The sequence below is a fragment of the Aythya marila genome (assembly GCF_965140915.1).
Source record: "Aythya marila genome assembly, chromosome: 1".
NCBI lineage: Eukaryota > Metazoa > Chordata > Aves > Anseriformes > Anatidae > Aythya > Aythya marila.
The window spans coordinates 120,615,462-120,640,797 of NC_139042.1; positions in this window are offsets into that span (position 1 = coordinate 120,615,462).

Below are 25,336 nucleotides of genomic sequence, written 5' to 3' on the forward strand. Positions count from 1 at the left end.
AAATGACTGGAGGTAGATGATATCTACCTCAGTGAGACGGCTTCAGGCAGGTATTATATTAATTGGGCTTAGTTCATGCTTGGAAAAATTGTCTTTGAAACTACATCAGTGAAAAGGAAGATTTCAAAGTGTTGTTTTTTGTTTGTTGGTTTGTGTTTTTTCTTTTTTTCAGGAAAAAACCACCACCCTTCTTTTTCTGCAGATGGGGAGCAAGTGCTCTTGGCCTCTGCAGGCAATTTACAAGCTTCATATGAAGGTGGCGTAAGTGCTGTTCATTTCTGTTCTCCTAGACAAAAATAGCCATAGCATGAGCTTCTAAATCTTCGAACAACAAAGTTTGTAAATCTTCAAATTAGAAAGTTTTTACAGCATGTAAACAGGAAGGTCAGGTGCTGTCTTTCCTTCTTGGCTTAGAAGCAGGAGAGGTTCACGCAAGCCCTCTAAGGCAGGGAAGAAACTGGGCCAAAATGATGTCTCGTTTTGTTTAGCAACCTAAACAAAATGTTTGAGCTTTCAGACCCTCCTATCCTTGTTGCTAACCCAGGCACATCTACGCAGAGCATTCATTTGGGTGAATGCCATTCTGAGGTCCTTAACTTCCTCCATGCAACACATGGGAAAACTGGCATGTTATTTCAGGCTTATTTGGGGCCAGGGCGGGGGGGATGCTTAATCTCAGCTGTTAGACTTTTGCAGCGGGACACGAGTTCCTGCTCGCCAGAGGGAATTCCCTTGCAAAAAGCCATCAGTCTGCTCCTTCGCAGAGTGATGGGAACCACTCCCTGCCCCCATGCTCATTAAAGATATCGTGAGGTGCCATTCCTTGAGGACCGCCTGCATATAATTGGTTTACTCTGACTCACCACCTCCAAGGAGACTGCTCACTTCGTCTGTTTTACCCCACTCGCTGCTCTCCCGTCCTTTCAGTCGAGGATAAACTTAATATTCAGGTCAAGGCCTAAGTACACTTAGCGGTGCTTAACACATCAGGCTTTCAAGTTACAGGACAGAACCAAAAAAAAAATAAAAATAAAGAATACAAGTAGAAAAAAGAGTAAACACCACTTAGGAACTTATACTAGGAACGGTTGCCTAGATCTCCTCTGAAATGACTGAGCTGTGAGAGGCAGCAATCCAGGCTTCACACCGCCTTGAGCTGCTCCCTCCCAGAGATATTTTCACCATCTCAGCCACCAGATCTGAAGATGCTAAGATCACAGCTCCTCTCCTACCTCCTTGAGTACTACCCTTACACCCGAATCCTAAAAATCAATCTGGAAATCTGGTGATTGATTCTCTGTGTATCTGTTTTGGCTTTTCCCCCCTCCAAAACGCTCCCTGAACCACCAGGCTGAGGTTTGCTCCCAATTCAAATGTGGATTCCAGGTTGACGAGTTATGGAAACTGATGACTCCGCAACGTGGAAGAGTGTTTCTCCGCTTAATTCATGCCTAGTTAGCTAAATGGCACATGATCCGTGTAATGTAGCTGTTCTCTGTTCCTGAGACCCGCGGTTTGCTCCTAGTGAGCCTGCCGGTTAATTTTCTCCGCCCAGTCTGGACTGTTTAATTTATAAATTACATTAAATAAAGCTAAAATCCTGTTGGGGCTCCTAATATATCATTCATTAAATATTATGTAAAACAGCGGAGATGCACATTCCCCGTTCAGCCCCGCCACGTTACCAGCTCCCTGCAGAGACCACGCGTGTGATCTCTCCGGATGGAAGCGCGCTGCCCAGATCCCCCCGAGGACAACCCGGCGCCCTCCCACCAGCTGTCGGGGTGCCGGGTTTCTTCCGTCACACCTGGGCAGCCAGCTCCGGGCTGCAGGCTCTGCTCCGTGCCTCCGAGTTAAACGGGCCTGGCCGGCCTCCCCAGCAAGCTGGTGCGCAGCTTGCACCCCTGGATTTCTAAGGTTTGGCAGAGAAACCAACTGGAAAAGCGTCTAAACTCCGGGCAGGAAGTTTCTGTTGTGACTTCTGGTGTGCGTTTTGCACGGAGACGTATTGTACATTTAGCGCAAGTCCCCGGGACCCTAATGAGCTCCTAATGCACCCCATACTTCAAGGTTTTTCCAAAGAGGCCAGTAGCTTAGCAACAGCAGCAAATCCTTGACAGGAATAATCAGTATTTGTGCTGCGGCTTTAGGCTTCCCCTCTCCTCTCCCACTAAGTGGAAGGTGTGCTTGGCTGGGATTTCTTCTCTGCTTTGTCATTGTTCTTATTCCTCTTACGGGCTCCTTCAGTGTGTGTGTTTTTTTTTTTTTCCATTAATCCCTTCTGCTCGGTAACGCAGAACACGATGCCACCGGTGGCTGGCAGGGAGCAGAGTTCCCGCAGCCTGCAGCCAGCGAGATTCCCCCACAAAGAGTTTTGTCGCGCTGGGGAGGTACGGAGGAGCTCTCTGGGGACGCCACAGGCAAGCTGGGGCTGCCATGAGGACAGATTTCCACATGACAGAAAACCAGAGAGGCGGCAGCAGGGCCAGCGGGGGCTCCCCAGGGGTACCAGCTCCTACAAGGAGCTAGCAGGAGACGAGCGGTGACAGTTCTCATGGCTATCAGCAACGAGAAGCTGAATCCCTGAACTCCAAAGGCCTGCCCTGGAAAGCACAGGGCAAATAGCATCAACTCACTGTACTTCTTGAGGCCATACGAGACAGCAGGCTCCAGAGGAACGAACGTGAGGTCCTCCCCAGGGGGATGCTGCTTGGCGCCATGTACAAAGCACACCCCTCCCTGCCCACAACTTCTCTTCTTTTTTCTAAGCACGTTACTGGGTTTGGAAGGAGGCTGCTTTCCATCTTAAGCGAGGAACATGAACGACTGCTCACACATTGAGAGGGTCTGAGAGAACAAGACATATTTGAGTAGCTCCCTGGCACGAGAACCTGAGCACATTAGGTATTTAAGAGGACAATCCATGATATTATCAATAAGAGCATCTCCAAAATTGTTACCTGATGTGCAAAAATGAAATGCGGCGCCCAGCATCACAGAAGGCTTGAGAGCAGAAGACGACCTATTGTGAAATAACTTCCACATTCCCTGTGAACGTGCCTTAATCACGATACTGCAAAAATGCTCACGACAAACAGCTGCTTTTGAACCAAAAATCACCAGACAGTCATTCTGGAGCTCAGCTAGCATAATTCAAACAACCGAAGGGACAAAAGCAGAATTTCTGTAGGTCCAAGTGTAACTGGAGTTTTACAGACACAGCTTATCGATGTTTTCTTCCCTCTAAACTTGAAAGGATGGAGGCTTGGTGATAGTGACAGCGTTTAACAAGGACTTCTTGACCCAGCAGTGGCTTTTGAGGTCTTTAAGAATGGTCAACTTACTCTAGGAAAGCCTCTGATTTATAAAAACCATGAGACCATCCCTGACTCTCTTGCATTGAGCAAGAGAGGCAGACTAGGCTTATACATTCACCTTGTGAATGTTATAGAAGTCAGAGGAATAAATAAAATTCCAGCCACTTAGGGCCAACCAATCTTATTTACAAAATATCAACAGTCTGAGCATGGAAAATGAGTGAAGAAACCTTTGCCAAGAGGAGGCAAAGACATTCTTTTAGGTGGCTGTCCAGGCAGTAAATTGGAAGAATATTGTGGGCTAACTCAGCTGTGACACTCCTGAAGGGAAAAAAATATATAAAAATCCTCTGCATCCAAAGCATGCTCACCACCCTGCAGCAAAGTGTCCACCCGCAGGTACACGAGCAGGCTCCACACCACATCTAGCTGAGACTCAACATGGTATAGATGTATCAGTGTAGGGTTGTACTCAGCTAATAAGGTCCTTCTGCGCTGTGTTGTACAGCAACGTGAGATAACAAGGCAGAATATAAAGATCAAATCTGCTACTATAAACAAAACACGTTGAAAATCCACCACAATATTTCAATTACCCCAAACTGTCATCCCAGGCTCAAAGACGAAGGAGGGGCATGAGACAACTCTTGACCCTTGGGAGAAACCTACTGGAACCGCATAGAAATCGCACGGTGATTTGTCCTCCTGTTTTTCATTACACACATGGCAAGGAGAGTTAAACCTGGACCTGCCCGTGCTGCGACTTGGCCTCCAGCATCAGTCAGTTAGGTCTCCATGAAGCGTGAGGGAATCGTTAACAGCGCCGCGGTCCCTCTCAGCCAACCTGGCTTTACCCAACCAGAAATGTCTGCAGGACAAATCTGAGAAACCCATTAATGGGGATAATGATGCTTACCTCCTGTGTGAGGTGCTTGGAGATTTGTGGAGGGAAAGCATTCTGTAAGCGGTAGATCTTTATTAAATCCTTTTCGCTTTCTGTATCAAGGATCCCTGCGCTTGGACGTAATTCCCACCACCATTAGAGGCTGCCCTCTCCAGCCTGTACAAACAAGTCTGTACAGACCAATTTCAGAGCGATGGCTGTCAAGTCTATCCTACGGATGAGATACAGATCTCCCTGCTACTCTGTGAGCGAGTGGTCAACTTTTCTCACTTGCCTTTCAAAATGTGTCACTTCAAATTACGGAACGAGACACAGCGCTGATGGTTCTCCAGGTGAAATCCAAGTGCCCTTGAAGGGAACAGCTAAACCTTTCTGATGTAAATAGGGACAGGATTTCGTTCTCTGCCTGAAATTCTCTTTGATAAGAAAAAGCACGGTTTGTGTGTGTGTATGTGTGTTTTATTTTATGTCTGAGTTGGAGAAATCTTAAAGCTAAGTGCTGAAAAAGACTGCTAAGAAGTTGTGGGGTTGTTCTCACCTGGGACCAGCTGCCCCAATTCTGGTAACCAGATATTCTGCTTATCTGACGTTTCTGGGGTCTCGGCACACTCGCTCGTGATAGATCTGTTCCTCCTCCTTGAATAATGCTCAGTAAAACATTTGACCTTTTCCAGCCTTTAGAGCTTCATTGTGTTTTTAAAAAGGAATGGAAAGCATAGAAAAACATCTGCTGAGGAGAGAAATTTCTCATTTGGGTAACAAACTCCCATTTAGTGCAAAGAAAACAGGCTCAGAGAGGCTTATGATTTCCAATTCAGGACAGAGTGCTCTAGAAGTGACTTCATTCCTAAATGTACACGCGTCTCCCCAGAGGAAGATCCTAAATCAGGAAGGACCACAGGGGATCAGCTGGCAAATCATTACCTCATCTGGAAACTAAAAGTTCACTGTCTGGTTCCTATCAAAAGTGAAAATGAATTCAGAAGGCTTCACCCTAGACCCTTCACAGAACCTGCTGCAGAGCTCAGTCGCTAATCAGGGGGCACCCAAGCCTGCAATATTAAAAAGGGAAGCGCGAGCTGCAACAGAGACACCGAGAAAGACCTGGTGAGGAGAGTGCTGGGGACCCGGGGAGGATGAATTATTAGGATAGGACATGCCGCAGGGTCAGCGCGAAGGTGTGTTTAGCAGAGCTGTATGTATGCATGAAACCTGCACCGTGCTAGCCTTTAGCCTGCAATAGCTGTCTCTCACTTTTTATGAGCACCAGAATTCACTAAGCCCAGAGAGATAAACCCGGTGAATTAAAAAGCAGTCCTCTTTTGTTTGGTTTCGAGGCAGGATATAAAACACAGGGCTTGCAGGAGCTTCGTGGAGGCGGTCACGTCAGTGTCGGTGCCTTTCTGATACGCCATCAAACTCATTACCTGCTTAATGGGAACTGAAATAGATTTCCATTCATTTGATGAGGAGGAAGCTGAGGAGGCGTGCGCAACGTGGAGGAGGGCATGGGGTCTGCATCAGATGGGAGAGCCCTCGAGAAGAGCCCTAAATGGAGGAACCTTTTGGTGCAACATGGGAGGCCTGAACTCAAATTAGACACCTGATAGCCCTGCCGAGGAAACAACAAATAAAATCCTAGGAGTAAGATGTAAAGGTCTACTTGATTCTCAAGTATCACGCTGCCTGAATCCGAGATTTTGTTCAAGGACCATTTCTAGCTATAATCCCGTATTTGGGTATATGCCTCCAAATTCCTCAGATTGTAATGTTCTTACAGTAGGACACTTCTGGAAACAGGAGTTACATCAATAAAGGGGATCATTATTGCAATTAATTTAACTGAAAGACAATTGAAACAGAATGTAATATCAAATCCCCATCTGCTCACCACAAACCGCTAAGCCAGTCCCGAAACAAAACTAAAAATAAATACCTGCTTATGGGCTGAAGCAGCCTCGATTTCAAAGGGGATGGAAGGGATAGTGGGGAAAAAGGGAAAGCAGAACATATTTTTGAAATGCTACGAGCTTCTCTCTTCACCCTGGCTTGTTTTCCAGAGCATATTCTTGAGCTGAGAAGGGCCATTTTCCATTTTGTTGGTTCGTGATTAAGTGGAGCAAGTGCCTTTACTCCCATCGGTTCGCTACAAATACCTGCTACCTAGATGTATCTTTTTCCAGTCCCTTGCTTCCTAGCAAATAAAAAATCTATTTTGGCTTCCCTGGGCTGACCCTTTAATTGAACTAACATGGGTTTTGTTGCTGTTCTTTGTTTTTAAATAAGCAATTTTGTACTTGCAGATTTTAATTTCCCACATGGCAAAACACTTCTGAATATTGCCAAATCCTGGGCACTGAGGCTACAGAAAGTACGTCTCTGCTTTCCCACACCCACTAAAAAAAAAAAAAAGTTATCATCGAGCATCCCTGCTGACCAGCCCTTTGCCACGACACTCTGTGTTGGTTTCACGTGAGAGATCATCTTGATGCGGCTCCGCTAATCCTGTCATTAATTCCGTTATTAAAATTATAGAGACAAGAGATTAGGAACCTGCTACCTGCATAAAGCCCAACAGATTTCCCTCTCTCTCTCTCTTTCTCAAAAGAGAAGACTCTTATTACACGTCCGTCGGCTATTTATCCTAGGCTTGCAGAATTCCACTCAACGCTCACTGGAAGAATAGTCATTTCTTGATAGAGTATTAGATGGGGGATTTTTGGCTATTATCTTCACCATCAGGCTGCAGAGGGAGAAATCTCTGCAACCTAAGCTGGCAATTTTTTTAATGACAGTTTTATGTGTTTATTACTCTTGTTTTTTTGCCAGGTTTGTTAGGCAGGGAGTAGGTAACAACTTGCAATCTTGTCCACTGGCATGCCTGCACACATTAATGGGCCAGATGGAGCTGCAGTGATTTTAGCAGCTGAGGGTCTGGACTATTATGTTTATACAGGTCAAGGGAGAGGGGGAACAGACAACTAATTTAATATAACTTTAGAGCCACAATCTTCACTAAATTGGATGTAGGATTCAAAGTAAAGAAGAAGGAAAAGCTGGCTGCTCTTCTTGGCTCCGCTACTGATCTGGTTTGTAATTGTAAGCAATTCTGTTTACCCCATGTGCAACATGATTGTAATGTTTCTCCCCGCCTCTGTATAGGGTTTGGAGGCGGAGATGCATAAATCAGCTGGACGTGTGCATAGTCAGATGAAAAAAAATAAAAAAGAAACCAAACAAACCACCACTACCACCACGAAATGCCAGCTAGAATCAGGCAATATTACCTTAATTCTCTACTTGTACATGCATTTATTTTTTTAATCACTGCCTCAAAGAACCAGCATGAATGATTTCTCAAATTTATCGGATTTTTTTTTCCTAAAACTTCAAACGTGTAGCCGCCCCTTCCATGGGTTTCTTTTTTTATGTTTGACAGTTGCACTTATTTTACTACCCTTGCAGGCTTGCCTGTAATAATTGACAGATTTTAACAGTAAATTGCCTTCTCTTTAAGGTATGTGTTATAATAATTTTGCCTGCACTGTGCATTATATTTTAAACAAAAGATTTGGGTTTCTTTAATTTTCGCTTAAGATTACAAACACTTCAGAACAGTAATTTATTACTGTAGGTTTTCACAATAGTAATTTATTACTGTAGAATTTCACAAGCTACTTGCTAGATTAACAGATGCACAGAGTTGTATTAAGCGTGCATGGTTTGTGACATCTTGCCAACCTTTTTGTGCAGAAGCATAAACTAATTTGAGTCTTACATGTAATTTGTTATCAAACTCTATCAGCGAATTTTAGCTAGTTTTTTTCTTTTCTCTATGCATGCAATACATCCAAAACAAAGCAAAACGCTATTTCTTTTTAAATTCCAGTAAAATATTCTGTTTCTTTGTGTCTTCTGGATCACAGATTTCAATCCTGTTATTCAGTACGCATTGCCTGTTACCTGCATTCACGGGTTTCCAAAAGCCTTTTATTTTTTTCTTACTGCTACTTTCAAAAAATGAATAAAATTTCATCCAAAACTTGTCCTTGCTTCTGTCCCCTGTCCCCGATTCTCTTGACACTGAGGGGAAGAAGGAGAGAGAGAGGGGTGGTCCTTCTCTAAACGGGTTGCAACCAAGAAGTCTATGACAAATTTGAAGTAGCCTGAAATAATTTGTGCACACGGCATGAAAGACTGATTATGACATTTTCTGAATGCATACGTTGATTTAACTCAAAGACTGCTGTTTATAGGAAGGGAAAGGTAATATGGTAGATGAGGTAACTTAACCTCCAGCGCTGAAGGATTAGGCAAGGACTGTTATAGTTGGTCCTAGCTGACCCCAACTCATGCTGGTCCCAGTCAATTTCTCTAAGCATAATAAAATCTTTAGCAAAGAAAGATCTATCACAGCAAAGGCAAACTACAGTTCACCAAAAAGAGGAAGACAATTTTCTTGATAAAAGAAACAGACTGCTGAATCCATCCTAAAATAGGCTTTCTGAAATCCCTTTTATAAGACACAAGATTTCAGGTTGGACGGATATTCATGGAAAAAGCTTATAAATTACAGATTTTTTTTCCTCAGAGTGTTTTCTCATTTGTATAAAATACACAAGATTTTTGCTTAAGGAGGTTAGGACATGACTATGAACAAAAATGAGTCCTAAAACTCCCTAGGCTACAGGCCAGAGCCTGGTTTCATAGTAGTAAATTTGAGACTGAACATGTGCTAGAGAGATCAGAAATGGACCAGAAATAAAACAAGTCCTAGAAGAGGGCCCATCATACCCAAACAGCTTTCCAGCAAGCCTTGAAATGCAGTCTCTTTTTTTCCATGAAGTGCTGTGTTAAACCAGGAAACTCCAATGCATTTAATTGTAGCAAATGCTGGCAGCAAAATCGCTGTGGACTACATATATAAGAACAACAGTAAGTTACAGGGCCATGTGTTTTGAAAACAAGGGCCAAAAGAGATACGGACAGCAGTGGAAGCAAGACTTTACCTGTGTTTATAATGAGCTCGTTTTGCAATTTATCTGCAGAACTTCAGATGCGTTAGCACATACACGCTTTTCATTATAATGGCCATTATAATATCTCTTCATCTATGATGCATTGTTCAGATACTTTTCTCATAAGAAACCATCATTAAGCTCTGCTTGTCTGAAATAACCAGAATACTGAACAGCTGCAAGATCCTACACATTTGTCAAAGCTCACAGAAAAATATGAATGTCTTGCGTGGTGTTATTTGAGAATTGAGATGTTATTATACTGTCTTTAACGGCTTTATTATAATGCATGTTTACAAGAAAGGCGAGTTAAAACTAAATATTCATTCTTAATTTGGGGATTTCGTCTAAGCTAAGCTGTAAAACATTAAAGATGGACAAATGCTGCTATTTCTTTCAGTAATCATTTAGGTGGAGGTAATTTATATACTTCTGTCTTTATGTGCACAGTGGTGGGTGACATGATCTCTCTAGCAGGAAAACAGAACTAAACAATTCATAAGATGTCTATGAGGCTGAAGAAAAAAATCCCCTACTTTACTTTTCACCCTCTTGGTAGTTTTTAGCTGCCTCCCTTGACTTTGTGTTGTACAAACACCATTCACTCTATGTACTTAGCAGATACCAGATGCATTATATTGCCACTTAGAACTGTTTCCTGACCAAGTTAAAACAACATCTCGGCAGTAAATGGGGTCTCAGAGAAAAGAAGAAAAAAAAAAAAAAAAAAAAAAGAAAAAAAAAAAAAAAGCTTATACAAACTAGTTATCCTGACTGCTAAAGGTGCCCTTGGCATGGCTGTACTTCCAGCTCCTGGTAGTGCATCACTAAGACCTACACCTACAGAAAAGGCAGGCTGAGGCAGGTTTTCTCATGCTACTGTCCTTCTGTAAGGCAGAAAGCTTGAATCAGAGAGGTCTTCTACAGATCTGATGGACTTAGTCACTAGCATTTGCCATTCTCCACGCATCTGTGTTAGCATAACTTTGGAGCAATGGATTCAGCTCACACCTCCCCCCTGAATCTTCAGTATTTATTTTGATTCTTTATGTTAATAAATAAATAAAATCCAGAGCCTTAGTTGCAGTATAAAACAGCACAATTCACTGCTGGGGTATAGAATTGATATACTAGATGTTTCTCATTTATTAGCTTCATTCCTTTGCCTAGTCTCCTACAGTAATGTTATTATTTCCCATGAGAGTCACATGAGATTTTTCTCTTGCTTGCTTTGTACGTGTCTTTGTATTTGTGCTTATTTATTAAATAGGCATTTTCCCCCTTTATCTGCTACTTACTTAAAGCTTTCACTATACCCATTTGATCTGAATACATTGGCTATGTGTGGCCTGTTTGCAACCAGGCCTATTCTTAATGGTGTATTTACACCAGGTTTTCACACAATACCGAAGAGATCCATAACCAAAGTGATTTAGAAGATGATTTCAATGTTCCTTTCCCCAGAACCGCTCTCCCTTTCTCAACAAGTAGGAAATGACACTGAAGGGAAAGGATTTGCTTGCAACTCTGCTGTAAAAGCACTTTTCTCTTCTTCAAAGCAACCTCCCTGAGGGGGAAAAATTAAACCAGGTTCTCAGAGCAGGTACTTACTTTAAGAATAGACCTTTCCGGCTCCTGGCAGAAACACAAGTTCATGGGCTGTCCTTTCTATAAGCACAGATGCCTCCCTCACCTTCTCTCCTTTTGGGAAAGAGGCATCTTTTGGGGAAAGATGCCTGGCACGCAGCACTTCTCTCACCTGCCCCTGTCCTGGAGGGCTGAGGGGAAGCAGGGCATGGCTGCCTCAGTGGGTAGGCCGCAGCCCCCGTGGTGCAGCACAGGGCTTGACCAAAAGCCAAACAGATAGCACGATGCCACCAAACCCTGTAAATTTGGTGTTGTGATATGCCTGTGGTGATAGGAAACAGACTGGGAGACTGCCCACACGGCAGGGCATGTGCTGAGGGGAAACACTTCAGGGAGTCCCAGTCAAGCCCCCGCCGTTCCCTCCTTTAGCGAAACGTAGTCAGCCTTGGCCCCCAGCACCGCGTCAACTTGAGTGAAAGGAACAACACTGAAATTGTGAACATTTTCATTTAGTTTTGTTTGATGTAATGGCCACAGTGAGCAAATGGGTTTACGGATTTTCACCGAGTTGGCGCACCCTCACAGACAAACTGGTACCTGAATGTGGTGAAGGCCTCTATGACTCAGCCCACTCATCCATCCTAGCAAAATACCTGCGTAGATACCACTCTGCTGTACACGGCTGAAGACTCAGTTTTGACAGGACTTACAGCAGTGCTGACTGGAAATCTTTCATTGCAGAATCCTTGCTCAAACCTTGCTGAAAAGGTCAAGCACTTTGTCTTTACCTCCTAGCCTTTCATTAGCACTCAGGTCTCAACCACGGAGATCTCTGTTTTAACTTTCTATTTGCTTCATTTAGCAACATCACGCCTTTTGTCAACTCAGGAAATTCTCTGGTTTTCAATAATGAAGAAAGACTTAAAAACAAAAACTAATCTCAGCCCTGAACACAACCAAGACATTCTCAAGGGAGTCTTCCTTCCCTTTTAATTTAGAGCAAGAAATGAAAATATCACAGGTATCTGCCTAGCAGTATTTTAACAGAAACATGTAGTCTAAATAACGTTTTGCCCTCTTTCTTACTTCACAGGAAGTGTCCAGTCAGTCAGAAATAACATTTGGTGTTTACGCAGAAACCCAGCAAGAGCTCCAGACTTGCTCCTCCTCCACCTGGGATCCGGTGGCCAAAGCCCGCTCCTCTAGGGAGAGCAGGCAGTCGGTCACTCCACTGGAGTTGGAAAACGTGGAAAACCTGCCCAGATGGAGATGTGACCCAATATGCACAGGCCTCTTGAGCACTCAGCATTCAAGTCTGGCTTTTCCAGGTTACGTGCTTTGAATTGGCACAGAGTGACCACCAGCCAGGCATCCTCCCCCCACCTCACAGGTTGAAGAGTGCACAGGTCATGGAAAATGAACGGGCATCCACCTTGCACATCGTGCCTGATTCCCATTACCATCACCTGGTAACTTCACAGGTTGCAGGAATCCAGAGAGCCTGCTTCCGAGGGACTTTATCATTAATGTTCAATACACTCCAGGAGGAAAAGTAAGCTCGCTTCTCAGAGTCACCTCTGACAATTTTTTTCCCACTCAAAGTTTGAAAAAGTCACTTGCAGGAAAATCCATGCAGCCTATTATCAGGCTCCTGACACACACAGCTCTACCTACTTCTTCTGCCAACAGATTATATGATAGCCTTTACATATCTTTAAGTCCTTTAGAAGAAATGGAAAAGCAGCGCAAGATAGACCCCTTTTGCCAGGCTTGTAGGAACAGATTTCCATCGCTGCATCCCTGCATAAATTTTGTTTTCTCCGAGAACACTGCTGCTGAACACTACTTCTCAATGTGGCCAGGGGCTCTCACTAATTAAAAAGCTGCTCTTCAGCTCCTCAAAGCTCTCCCTTTCCACCCCCAGGAAGGGATTATCAGCAATTCATGGAGAGAAAGTGCACCCCATATATCCCTGCTATTTACTTAATTCTTCACCAACTGTTTGCATATCAAACTTTGTATGTGACATGCTAGATAACAGAGCCAACCCAGAAGGGAACAGCATACACAGTATTTGCTGGCATGTTCTCTTTTATTTCCTTCAGCCAAAAATCTCGTGAGGCAGCTGTATGGCACATTAGAGATAGCTTTACATAAAGGGCCTTTCTTTCAGAGGAGTTTCTTTGAGTCTGTCTTGCAGTTCACATAGCAGACCACATCAAAAGATGTTTTCCTCCATTTTAATAGAGAAATCTGAGACAGATTGTATCAGGGAAGAAAGGGAGTGAAAGGATGACTGAGAGGTTACTTGGCAATTAGGCAATCTTGATTATTTCCTTCTTGTCTTGCTAAATCTTTCAGCTGGCTATTGGGTGGAAATGATTTTCTATTCTATTTGACACTGGCTTCACAGCTAATTTGGTTTCCATCTATCTGCCTAATCCATTTTATCTATTGGTCCTAACTTGGCCCCATCCCCATTTTTATTTGCTTGCTTCCCATAAGTGTAAACAACAACAAGGATCTTTTCCTCTTGTACTGGGGAAAAAGGGTTGCATGCTTTTCAAGAGAGAGGTATAAAAGTAAAAGCAAATATCTTGCTAGTTGAGAATTCCAGTATAGAGATGCAGTTAGTGGGACTGCTGTGTCACCTGTGTCACTCTACCCAATCAATCCTATAAAGAAACTACATACTGAAGTGATACAACCTTACAGAGAAACTAGTAGCTCTCACAGGATTTTGAACTCCAGATCAAAGACTTTGAAAGGGGCCAAGTGCCCAAGGGACAGATGGAGAAGAGAGTGGTAGATAATGGTGATGTGTCCCTCGATGCCTGTTTTCCTGAGCAAGTTTGCTGCCAAGTTCTCAACCAACAGGCACTTCTTCAGTTGTAAGGGCACATTACCAGACAGGAGAACTACAGTCCCTTTGGTGTTTGGATAACACAAACAGGGATCACGTGCAGGCAGTTGGACAAATATTTCTCACCATCACAGAAGTATTCTCGCTAACACACCCACTGGACTTGCTTGGTTACTTCACAGAAACCATCTCTATACCATCTTGGTCTCTACCTTCAAAGAAGCATCAAGCCACAGGGCAGAAAAGTTTCACGTGCTTAGTCAGAACCCTGTTGTGAGTAACAGCTTGCTTTTTCCTCGGCTTTGGAAACCTCATGGCTCACAACGTGCACGGGGACGGGGCTGACAAGGCTCCTATTTCACGCCTGCTAAGGCTGAAGTCCACCTGCCACTCACAACCAACTCTCTGTGAATCATTCCCCCCCTTTGGTGCGAGAAGCAACCTGAGGTCCTCAGTTTGAAAGGGGGAGAAGCACAAGGTATGTATTAAGGCTTTGATTCATAATTAAGCAAGCCTTGAGACTCAACTGGGAATTTTGCCAGACAACTTTATACGTTAGAACAGGGACTCGGAGAAACACATGTGTGGTGTCACCCTGAAAACTAGAGACATCTCTAGGATGCCGGCTCCCAAGGCAGGAGATTTTCTTCTACATAATGAGCTCCTTCTTATACTAGTAGCTAGCCACCAGTAAAGGCACTTACATGGATCAGGTCACAGAAAAAAAATAAACAAGATTAACATTCCTACCTATCACCATACCAGCTTCAGTGCATTCCCAAGAACCTCGAGAAGGGAGATGCTGCAGCCATTCTTTCCCCCTCCGCTGGTAACCTGCTTTGTGAAATCTCCTCCTTTCTTCTTCAGACCCCTCTAACTCCTTAAATGCTCTCTTTTTGTTTTGCTGGGGCTGCTGCCTTCGTTAGAAAGATTTTCAGCTTTGATTAATTATTGAGCCCGCGCTGCTGTGGGTTTTTATTCTCCAGTTCTCATTACTGATGCCTTGCAGCCTGCGTGCTTCACTGGTCCCATTGCAGGATTTGATGGATGCACCCATGAAGTTTTCCTGCCTGCAAAGCCAGTCTTGCCTTTTGCTGATTTTGTTTGGTGGGCAGGGAATTTGGCTCTTGGCTACACTGAGCAGTAAAGCACACGCACTGGGCAAAGTATGATTATTATTATGGTGGAAGCAGCAAGAGATTCTTGCTTCTCCGCTTTCTGTGTATTTCCCCTTTAAATCTGTTTCGAAAATTCCCCCCAATGGCCATTTTGCTCTCAAAGTTGCTGCATCTTCCTACCTTCTTACCGTAGGCTCACCAATACATTGCTCTCTCATGGGAGACCAATATTCTTTCTGGTTGTTTGCTTTAATCTAGAATGAAAAGCTATGCATAGCGAAAATACGTTTTGTTTTGTTTATACTCCTCCTGCTTGGCTGCATAATCAGCACTAAGGTTGGCTGAAACATTTTTCCTTTGGAAAATGAGGTTTTGATGAAATCAAAATGTTCTCTCTGATAACTCAGCCTAAATATAAGGCTCTAATGCACCCAGGAAGGCCCACTCTGATTAGTCTGATGGGATGCAGAGCCCTTCAGCACGGGGAGGTCCTGGGCCACAGCTTCCACGAGGCACCGAAGGGGCTGGGAGATCTGGAAACTGAACCTGAGGTGACTGAAACGCTTTCACATTTTTCCTCATTCCTCCCTCAGAATATTAGTCATTAGAAGACATGCGTCTTTATTCTGACTTATGCTGTGCCTTGACTGGGGAGAAAGATGACTGCTCAGACGCCAGCATTTCCCATAAGAGGCACCTTCATCGGTTTTGATCAGCTCGTTATTAAATGAAATCCATGCCACAGCATCATTTACCTCACAGGACTGAAGGTACACAGGTAACGGTTGCTTGTGCTCCTCATGATCTCACCTAGCTGGGTATCAGTCCTCTGTCCAGCTGTAAGGGTTGTATATCCTACATTATACTACTTGTCCCTCAGCAAGGATGCTATCAGCATCCCCTTGCAATCTCCTCCTGCCTCTTCTCTTTGTTATAAAGGTCCCGGAGCAACTATCTGTGGTCAGCCTGAAGAACTCATCGCTCTTTCATTTTGCAGCAACAATGGGAACAAGAAAAGAACTAGATAAAAGACTAAAATAAATAGGTTTGCTACAAGTCATCAGTTGACTCTGCTTCACCATCAGCTGAAGTTGTGTAACTCCGTGGGCATAACTTCAGCAAATACAAGGGACTGAAGCCCAATTTAACTCCACCACTTTGGATCGAGTCATTACCCCAGGGCAGGAACATACGCACAGACGGGCAGCGCTGAGTGGCATCTCCAGCCACAGAAACTCATTAACCCAAGCAGATGACACATGCAGTCACAGAGAGAGCAGCGGGCACTTGCATCCACCTACACAGGCACATATGTAGCCCACGTGTACATAGATTCCTTTCTTTTCTTATTATTTCTCAATTCAAGTATGCCCCACCGTAATTATCTTGCCTGCTTTTAACCCGTACTGGACTCTGAGAACGGTTTATCAGAAAAATGTCTTGAACTGACAGTAAAGTCAAAGAGGGTGATTAGGTTGTGGTTTGTTTCCAAGGCAGAAAAGCAGTATTATTAAAACATTGCAAAAGCTGAAAATCGGGCCTGAGATCCATCAGATAGAGCACATCTCCAGCCTCCCAGCCCTAGCTACGAGTGCACATGTGGAGAATGAGAAAACCACAGCCAACAGTAAAACCGTGGTGATTTAATCACGGCTCTGAGCCCTGCACAACATTTGCATTAACGCTGTTTACTGCAACGCTCCAGCATGGGGTGTGCTGAGCAAAAGCATACAACAGCACGCACGCTGCCTAGCCACAAGCACTAGTGACACGGGCTCATGCCACACGTGCCCTGTGTGCAGCCCAGCCCTTGTAAATACTCACAGCCATCAGAAGGCACGGGGCAGGGACGCCAGCCATCGACCAGCCTCACAGCTCTGCAAACAACCAGCTCCTGTCCACCCAAGGAGGAGTCAGAGGCCTGGGGACACTCTGCCAGAGTAACAGGGCCGTGAATCCCCTGCCACCACCATTCCCTGCTAGAGCCTGATGCTTCTGCCCTGCAACCGTACGCTGACAAGGCTCAGCATCTTTATTTTAATGGCACATGGTAGCTTTCATCTGCAAGTCAATATTGGCGAGAAAGTCTGCTGGGATCCAGAGTAAGTATCATAGCTTTTCAGACACAGCAGTGTTCTGATAGTATATTAAAAACCGGTGTGAGTCATAAATCCTATTTCTTGAGGAACTCAGTCCCATCAGGGCACGGGGCTGAGGGGGAAATGGGCTATTCTACATAGAGCTGTAAGACGATGATGATCTATGTAGGTAAGACGCAGACATTCTGTTGTGAGGGTTTTTTTTTGTGACTGTTTTGTTGCTTTTTAAATAAAAATTTAAAATAATGGCTCAGGCTTCCCTGTCACACACCAGAGACACCATCCTGCTCACCATTAATAAAGGCGCAAACAAATTTTTTGCAAGCTCTGCATAGCGCTGCCTTCCCCCAACCACGGAAGAAAAATGAAGGGAAAATGCCTTACACATGGGATAATCACACTGCTGAAGCAAAGCCCGCTTTTAATGCTGTGAGCAACGCAACACACAACAGGCGTTTAGCTGAAGCGTGTGTGTGTGTGTGCACGCGAGGGTGTGTGGGGATGACAGAGATTGAGTCGGTGTGCGCTGAGAAGCGGGACAGGAGAATAGTTGATCGGATCCTCGAGAAAGCAGGCTACGAAAGCTTGAGGGAGTCAGACTGCTGGCAGGCAGAGCCGGGAGCATTAATCCCAGAGTGTAGGCAGTGATGGACGGCAGGTGAGCAGATGGGGAGGCAGGATCCGAGTGCAAAGACGACGGCTTGGAACAAGCTCTGTGCAAACACAGCTCGGCAGATCAGGGGCAGCGGTACCCAGGGAATCAGCCCACAATAGCTTCCCCAGCTCACTTTCAAGGCAGCTAGTTACCCAGAGCTCCTGCATGCCAACAGGCTCACCCTCTCTGGTCTTGCAGCTTTGCCTTCTGCACTCCTCAAAACAAAAGGTTTTCAGTTTTATGCTTAAGAAGGGACATCTGATCAGAAAACACTCCGAAATTTGCATTTCCTTCAGCTTGGAGTCCGCTGGGAGCAGGACAGCCCCGCTCCGAAGCTGCCTGGATGCCAAGCTTCTTGGGCTGAAGCCCTTCTCCTCATTTCCCTGCGCACCGTCCTCTCTCTCGCCTGACTCACAGTTGGTCTGGAGACAGATACCTGCCTGCCTCTTGGACCCTGATCAGAAGCTGAGCTGGGGGCTGGCCTTCACCATCTGTCCAGGTGGCTCCTTTGCAGCAAGAGACCGTCCCACACGTCCTACGCCAATCCATCAGGTTCAAGCCTCTGCCAACCCGAATGAATCACTGCGCTCTCATTATCTTAATGGGAAGATTGCGTGTACCACTCTGCGATCCCCTAGATGCGTGCTCTGCCTGGGTGCCTGGTGCTTTCACAGCCACCCAGGCACTCATCTGCCCCTGCGCTTGTCTTTAGGAGCTCCTCAGAGCTCCACTCACCCAGTTTTCCACCGCAGAGCGCTTTAGAGTTATGTAGAGGGGAAATACTGTCTCCGTGTCCAAAAGCTGTATTTTTGACGCTCTTTCCTAGAAACCTCCATGGTGAAGTTTCCCGTAGAAAAAAAAAAAAAAAAAAAAAAGAAAAACGCCTCTGCTTTTCTATCACGTACAAATGAAGAAAGTCTCACCATTTTTAACCTGACAGAAACATCCCACTGCTGGGATGGGGAAGCCCTCTTCTTTGGAAGGAACATGCAAGCAGCCCCCTACCTCCCTGTATCTCACAGAGAGAAAACAGAAATAGAGATTTCTTTTTTTTTTTTTCATTGCCAAGTCCCTAGATGAGGACAACTCGCCGCATATTTTCTGTGCAAAGACAGAAAGATAAAAATCTCAGCTATTTAAGTCTGCGTGCGTTTGTCTTCCACACAAAGCTGGTGGTGCTTTAGCACGCAAGCCGCGTACGGCTGTATCTGCAATTAATGAATACTTGCATCACAGGCACACTCAGTAGGGAAAAGGGAGTCTCTTCTCCCCGTTAGAGACTTGGGGAGGGGGCTTTGGGAGAGGGCATGCGCCGTGCAATATTAACTGACTCGCTTGAGGCTATTAGGACAGCTGAGCAGCACCTCAAAGGTCTTTTGGATTTGAAGTTGAGCAGTACCAGTGCCTTCACCCAGCTGAGCAGAAATGCTCAGGAGGCTGCCAAAGCTTCCCGTACCTCCTGGGCAAGGAGCAGGGCTGCTCTGCTCCAGGCTGGGGACAGATGCTTCCAGGGACTGCGGCTCAGCAGACAGCCGTCCTCATGGAAAGCAGCAGAGCTGGGGCGGAGAGCGAGTCCAATCACTCTTGCAGTTCCTCGTGCTGTACCTTGCCTCTCCTTGCCAGGCTCCCGCCTGCCTCGCATACAGTTTTTGCTCATTCGCTTGCTCGCACTTGCTCCTTCCTTTCCTCCCTCCCTCCAGCAGTGTCAGGAAGACAAGTGAAGGTTACTGTTTGGCATGTTTGTTTTTGCATTATTTATGTCGTAGAGGACAGAGTCAGACACCTAGAGGACAGTCTTAGGTCACATGTGAATCCTTCCAAACAGGACTCAATAGCACATCCAGCCAAGTAGAAAACAGGCTTGGACAGCCCCATGGAGAGAGGCAGCATTTGGAAAGGGATGTTTTGCAGCTACCCGGCCAAGGTACCTGGCAACGCCATGGGCCTGCCTGCGACTCCACCCGCCCTCATTTATTCCCCTTCCTTCTCAGACATTCGCTAAGAGGGTTGGGGAACACAATCCTTGTTTCCCTGGAACTGAGACGCGTTTCAGTGCTGTACATGCCTCACATCCACAGGACCAAAGGGCACGGGGATCTCCCCGCCACCCCAATTCCTGCCCCTTTTCCTGCAACACCTCCTGGGGCAGGAGCACACAAATTCTTTGCTCCCGATTCCTCCGACTTGGTTTCTCCCTGACCCCTATGGTATTTAATAACAAATACCTGTGCAGCAGCCCAACAGCGCAGAGATTTTATGCCGCTTGCTTTCCCCAAAGTTTTCAGCAAAAAGCTAAGTCTCCCTCAATTTCTTATTGAAAATGAAATGGGGACAGTACTGCTTATACAGCTGGAGATAGTGATCACCAGTGTACAGAGACTGACTTATCAAGCAGATTCTTAATGCCATAAAATCAATGGGTTTAGAAATTCTATTATCTTGCCTCTGATAGAAGATGCCAAACTAAAGAAACTTCTTGCCCTTCTTCTTTTTTAAAAGCATACTTAAATATAACATTACTGCTGTCCAAAACAAGCTTCCCCCTGCTCCTCTATTGTATGCTACGCCAGGGCAAAGGAACAACCTGCAGACTGCATGGCAAAACAGAAAGGCCAGTTTCTTTCTGGGTTCCACTTACCACTATTACAATGATAAGAGGGTGTTAGATCTGCAGATTTGAAAGACCTTTACCTTCTTTGTAGGGCACCGGCCTCCAAAAAAACGACTTTTGCAAGAATATAAATGCAACAGTACCAAATGCCCTGCTGGTGCAACACAGAGAAGTTCGCATCAGCATCTGAGGGACCAGCTAAGTGGAGGTGTGTTATGCATATACACGTCCAAACATCCAACCAAGCAAACAGGCCATGAAAAGGAAGGTCTGTGCACAGAGGAGAGGTCACAGAGAGCAGGATACTGGCAAATGATGGGAAATGGTTGATTATCTAGCAAAACTTAAGCAGCGCATAAGAAGTGAGACAGATGAGAAACTATAAAGACAGAATCAGATGGGACGCGGAGAAAACAGCTGCAGCAGCTAGATGGGATGCTAAGGACAAATCAGACATGAAGTAAAATGATACTTGGGTGGCAGCCATTCAATGGGACACAAAGGACTTGATTTTCCCTTAGACTCAGCTTCCACCTAGTGACTAGACTATTCTAAAAAATCTGTACTAGGCCCCTGAAATTCCTCAAAGTCTCGCAAAGAGATCCTAATGTAAACCGGTGTCTCTCCCTTCAATGCTCTTTTTCACCCTCTTCTCCCCATCTAAGGCTGAGTCAGCTGTGGTGAAGGTAAGGTGGGATGTAGGTGCTGTCCTCCTCCGTATCACCTGGAAGAAAACAGACTCCAGAAAAGTAAATGTTTTGCTGTGGTTCACATCAATGGAGCCCCATAATGCATGCTCTGAACGAGCATGATTTAACCGTGGAATAGATCCAAAAGGGAGAGTTGGCTCAACCTGATTAGCCTATCACAGCAGCACACTGCGCCATAAATTGTTCCCAGGCAATGAACAGCACCGAACGATATTGAAACACTGGCTACTTGTAGCTAACGAAGGAGGTGTGTGGATTTGAAGATTGCCATTTCATGGAACAACTGAGCAATCAGCCAAGGAGGAAGACAGCAACAGACTGATCAAGCTATATTTTCTGTAGTCTCACAATCAATACATACAGAGGCAGTTTCTGCAGATTACTTGTGGAGCACCACTTATATGTTATTCAGCTTTGATGTGCCTTGCTGTATCTACATTAAAAATGCTTTGTGATCATGAGTCTCAATTTCCACTTCCCATCCAGCCATGCAAATATGTTTATAAAGGAAAGCTTTCATTGCTAGATTCCCTTTATAGGCGAACACCTGATTTCATTCAGAAGACAGGCATTTTGGGAGGGGGTAGACGGAGACATAGATCCTTGTGCAATCAGAATAAAACTCGGACCGCCTCTCTAGAGTTAGGTTTGCTTGTCCAAACTGAACAAATAAAAATTTGGATCAAGATGCCACCCAGGCTGTTTAAAAACCCAAGCCCATCTCCTCTGTGATTAAACCCATCCCTTACTTCTTCCCGGCGATGTCTTCTGAGATGAGATCTGAGGGAGCAACCATTCCCTTCGCATGAAAAACATGCGAGTTAAAAAAAAAAAAGAAAGGTGTCTTTGAAGAAGGGGAGTTAAAGCGATGGCCAACATCTAAAGCAGAGGCGCTCGAACAGCAAGATCATTTGTTCTGGATGCTCTGTCTTACCTTCCTCCGTGTTATCATCAGAAGTGTCGGTGTTTGTGGGAGACAGCTCTGCCCGCGGCCAGCCCGACCCTTCCTGCCGTGAGGTGACGCAGCCCTGTCTTTGTGACACCGCTGGCTGTTGTCACCGAGGGTTTGTGCCTGCACAAAGTCAGCGCCGCGGTGCCTTCGCAGGCAAGGTCATGGAGGAGCAGATGGGCTTTGGAGGAGGGAGGGGGACAGGCCCCTTGTTTAAACACAAATAGCGGTGATAATTAATTAAGCAAAGTAGCAGGGGAAATGATGAAAAACATGTGAAAGGTAAATGGATTTCTGTTTAGCTGTCTGTCCCAAGAGGCTAAACGTCTCAATTGCAAAGGGGAGAGCTTTACAATGAACTAATGAAACAAGGACATTTCCTGTGGTTTCTTCAAGTGGACGCTCTTGGAAAAAGAAGAAGAAAAAAAAAAAACAAAACCTTGTATAGAGCTCACACTTCGCCATCCTTCTCCCTTCCTTTCTCATCACCACTGGCTGACCTCACCAAAAGATCAATATTTTCTATCAGAACCTGGAGTCCCTGTACCTTTTCAGCATACAAGGGATGCGGTGGGAATAGACAATTATTTAGACAGGAAGTTTATTGTTCTGCAGTGGCTTAACAACAAACATGCTCTGTTTGTAAAGGAAACCGCTACATGTTTGTTCTTCTCCTGGCTGCTCAAGCCAAAAACTTCTCTTCGGAGTTGACCAAGGTGGACGTTTTCTCACCTGGAACATTTCACGTTGGCATGATAAGGAATCTGCAGCCAAATTATGCCCTCACCTCCACCTAAACATTTACCTTTTTCTATAGCAGCACTGCTTCTACCATACACCTTCATACTGATGCCCACATCAGCAGATTTTATTCCAAAACACAAAAGAGCACGTTACCCACGTAAGATCAGAAAGATTATCTGAGTATTCAAGTAAATCACTGGAATACCTCTGAAGGATCTGTATGGCATTAAGTACAATAATTGCTCTTTCTGCATTCCTTCTCTGGACTGCTTTTGCATCGTGACCACACAAGGGTCAATATACAGTCATACATCTAAGATTTAATGGGAAAGTAAGGAACTCGTGCATATTCTCTTCACTCTGCCAACACATATTTCTGTCTTCCTACCTTTCAGGTGGGAGCTGAAACTCTTTAAAAAAAAAAAAAAAGAAATCTACCTTTACAGCAACATTTGTCAAGACAAGTAGGAAACCATACTAGAATGCAAGAGCATGGCTTGGTTGGTTGGTTTGCAACTGGAAGTTCTTTCATACCAGAGAAGGTTGTAAAAGCAAGCAGACAAGACGCTATTCAGACACTTTTAAGTGAGCTCAAAAGAACGTAAGCAAGAAAAGTCGGAGTATCAGTCTGTTTTCTTTCACATACAGGACTCTGTCCACCCAATAGCTCCACCTCTGTTCTCTCTTACAGCTGTAAACCTAACATGGACGTTGCAATCGAAAGTGGCTTTGCAATGATGATATCAGCCAACTCCCTCAGCACTCACGGATACATCCTGTCAGGTCTCACGGACTTCTGTGTCTCCAGTTTGTTTAAACATTCCCTAACCTGTTCCTCCTCCACCTCAGCTAAGTCACAGAATCACAGAATTTTCTAGGTTGGAAGAGACCTCAAGGTCATCGAGTCCAACCTCTGACCTAACGCTAACAGTCCCCACTAAACCATATCCCTAAGCTCTACATCTAAACGTCTTTTGAAGACTTCCAGGGATGGTGACTCCACCGCTTCCCTGGGCAGCCTGTTCCAGTGCCTCACAACCCTTTCAGTGAAGAAGTTCTTCCTAACATCTAACCTAAAACTCCCCTGGCTCAACTTAAGCCCATTCCCCCTCGTCCTGTCACCAGGCACGTGGGAGAACAGGCCAACCCCCACCTCGCTACAGCCTCCCTTGAGGTACCTAAAAAGAGCAATAAGGTCACCCCTGAGCCTCCTCTTCTCCAGGCTGAACAAGCCCAGCTCCCTCAGCCGCTCCTCGTAGGACTTGTTCTCCAGGCCCCTCACCAGCTTCGTTGCCCTTCTCTGCACCCGCTCAAGCACCTCCATGTCCTTCTTGTAGCGAGGGGCCCAAAACTGAACACAGTACTCGAGGTGCAGCCTCACCAGAGCTGAGTACAGGGGGACAATCACCTCCCTAGCCCTGCTGGGCACACTGTTCCTGATACAAGCCAGGATGCTGTTGGCCTTCTTGGCCACCTGAGCACACTGCTGGCTCATATTCAGCCGACTATCCACCATCACTCCCAGGTCCTTCTCTGCCTGGCAGCTCTCCAACCATTCCTCTCCCAGCCTGTAGCTCTGCTTGGGGTTATTGCGCCCCAGGTGCAGGACCCGGCACTTGGCCTTGTTAAACTTCATGCAGTTGACCTCAGCCCATCGGTGCAGCCTATCCAGATCCTCCTGCAGAGCTTTCCTACCCTCAAGCAGATCGACACACGCGCATAGCTTGGTGTCATCTGCGAACTTACTGAGGGTGCACTCGATGCCCTCGTCCAGATCATCGATGAAGATATTAAAGAGGACCGGCCCCATTACCGAGCCCTGGGGGACGCCACTAGTGACTGGCCTCCAACTGGACTTGGCTCCATTCACCACGACTCTTTGGGCCCGGCTATCCAGCCAGTTTCTAACCCAACGAAGCGTGCGCCAGTCCAAGCCAAGAGCAGCCAGTTTCTTGAGGAGAATGCTGTGGGAGACGGTGTCAAAAGCCTTGCTGAAGTCAAGGTAAACCACATCCACAGCCTTTCCCTCATCCACCCAGCGCGTCACTCTGTCATAGAAGGAGATCAGGTTCGTCAGGCATGACCTGCCTTTCATAAAGCCATGCTGACTGGGCCTGATCGCCTGCTTCCCCTTCAAGTGCTGCATGATGACTCTCAGGAGGATCTGCTCCATGAGCTTTCCTGGCACTGAGGTCAAACTGACAGGCCTGTAGTTTCCCGGGTCTGCCCTCCGGCCCTTCTTGTAGATGGGCGTCACGTTTGCTAGCCACCAGTCGATTGGGACCTCCCCCGATAGCCAGGACTGCTGATAAATGATGGATAGTGGCTTGGCCAGCTCCTCTGCCAGTTCCCTCAGTACCCTTGGGTGGATCCCATCCGGCCCCATCAACTTGTGCACATCCAAGTGCCGTAGCAGGTCACCAACCAGTTCTTCATGGATAATGAGGGCCACATCCTGCTCCCCATCCCCTTCCACCAGCTCAGGGTACTGGGTATCCAGAGAACAACCGGTATTGCCGCTAAAGACTGAGGCAAAGAAGGCATTGAGCACCTCCGCCTTTTCCTCATCTCTTGTAACTAAGTTTCCCCCCGCATCCAGTAAAGGATGGAGATTCTCCTTAGTCCTCCTTTTTGTGTTGATGTATTTATAGAAACGTTTTTTGTTATCTTTAACGGCAGTAGCCAGATTGAGCTCCAGATGAGCTTTGGCCTTCCTAATTTTGTCCCTGCACAGCCTCGCTACTTCTTTAAAGTCCTCCTT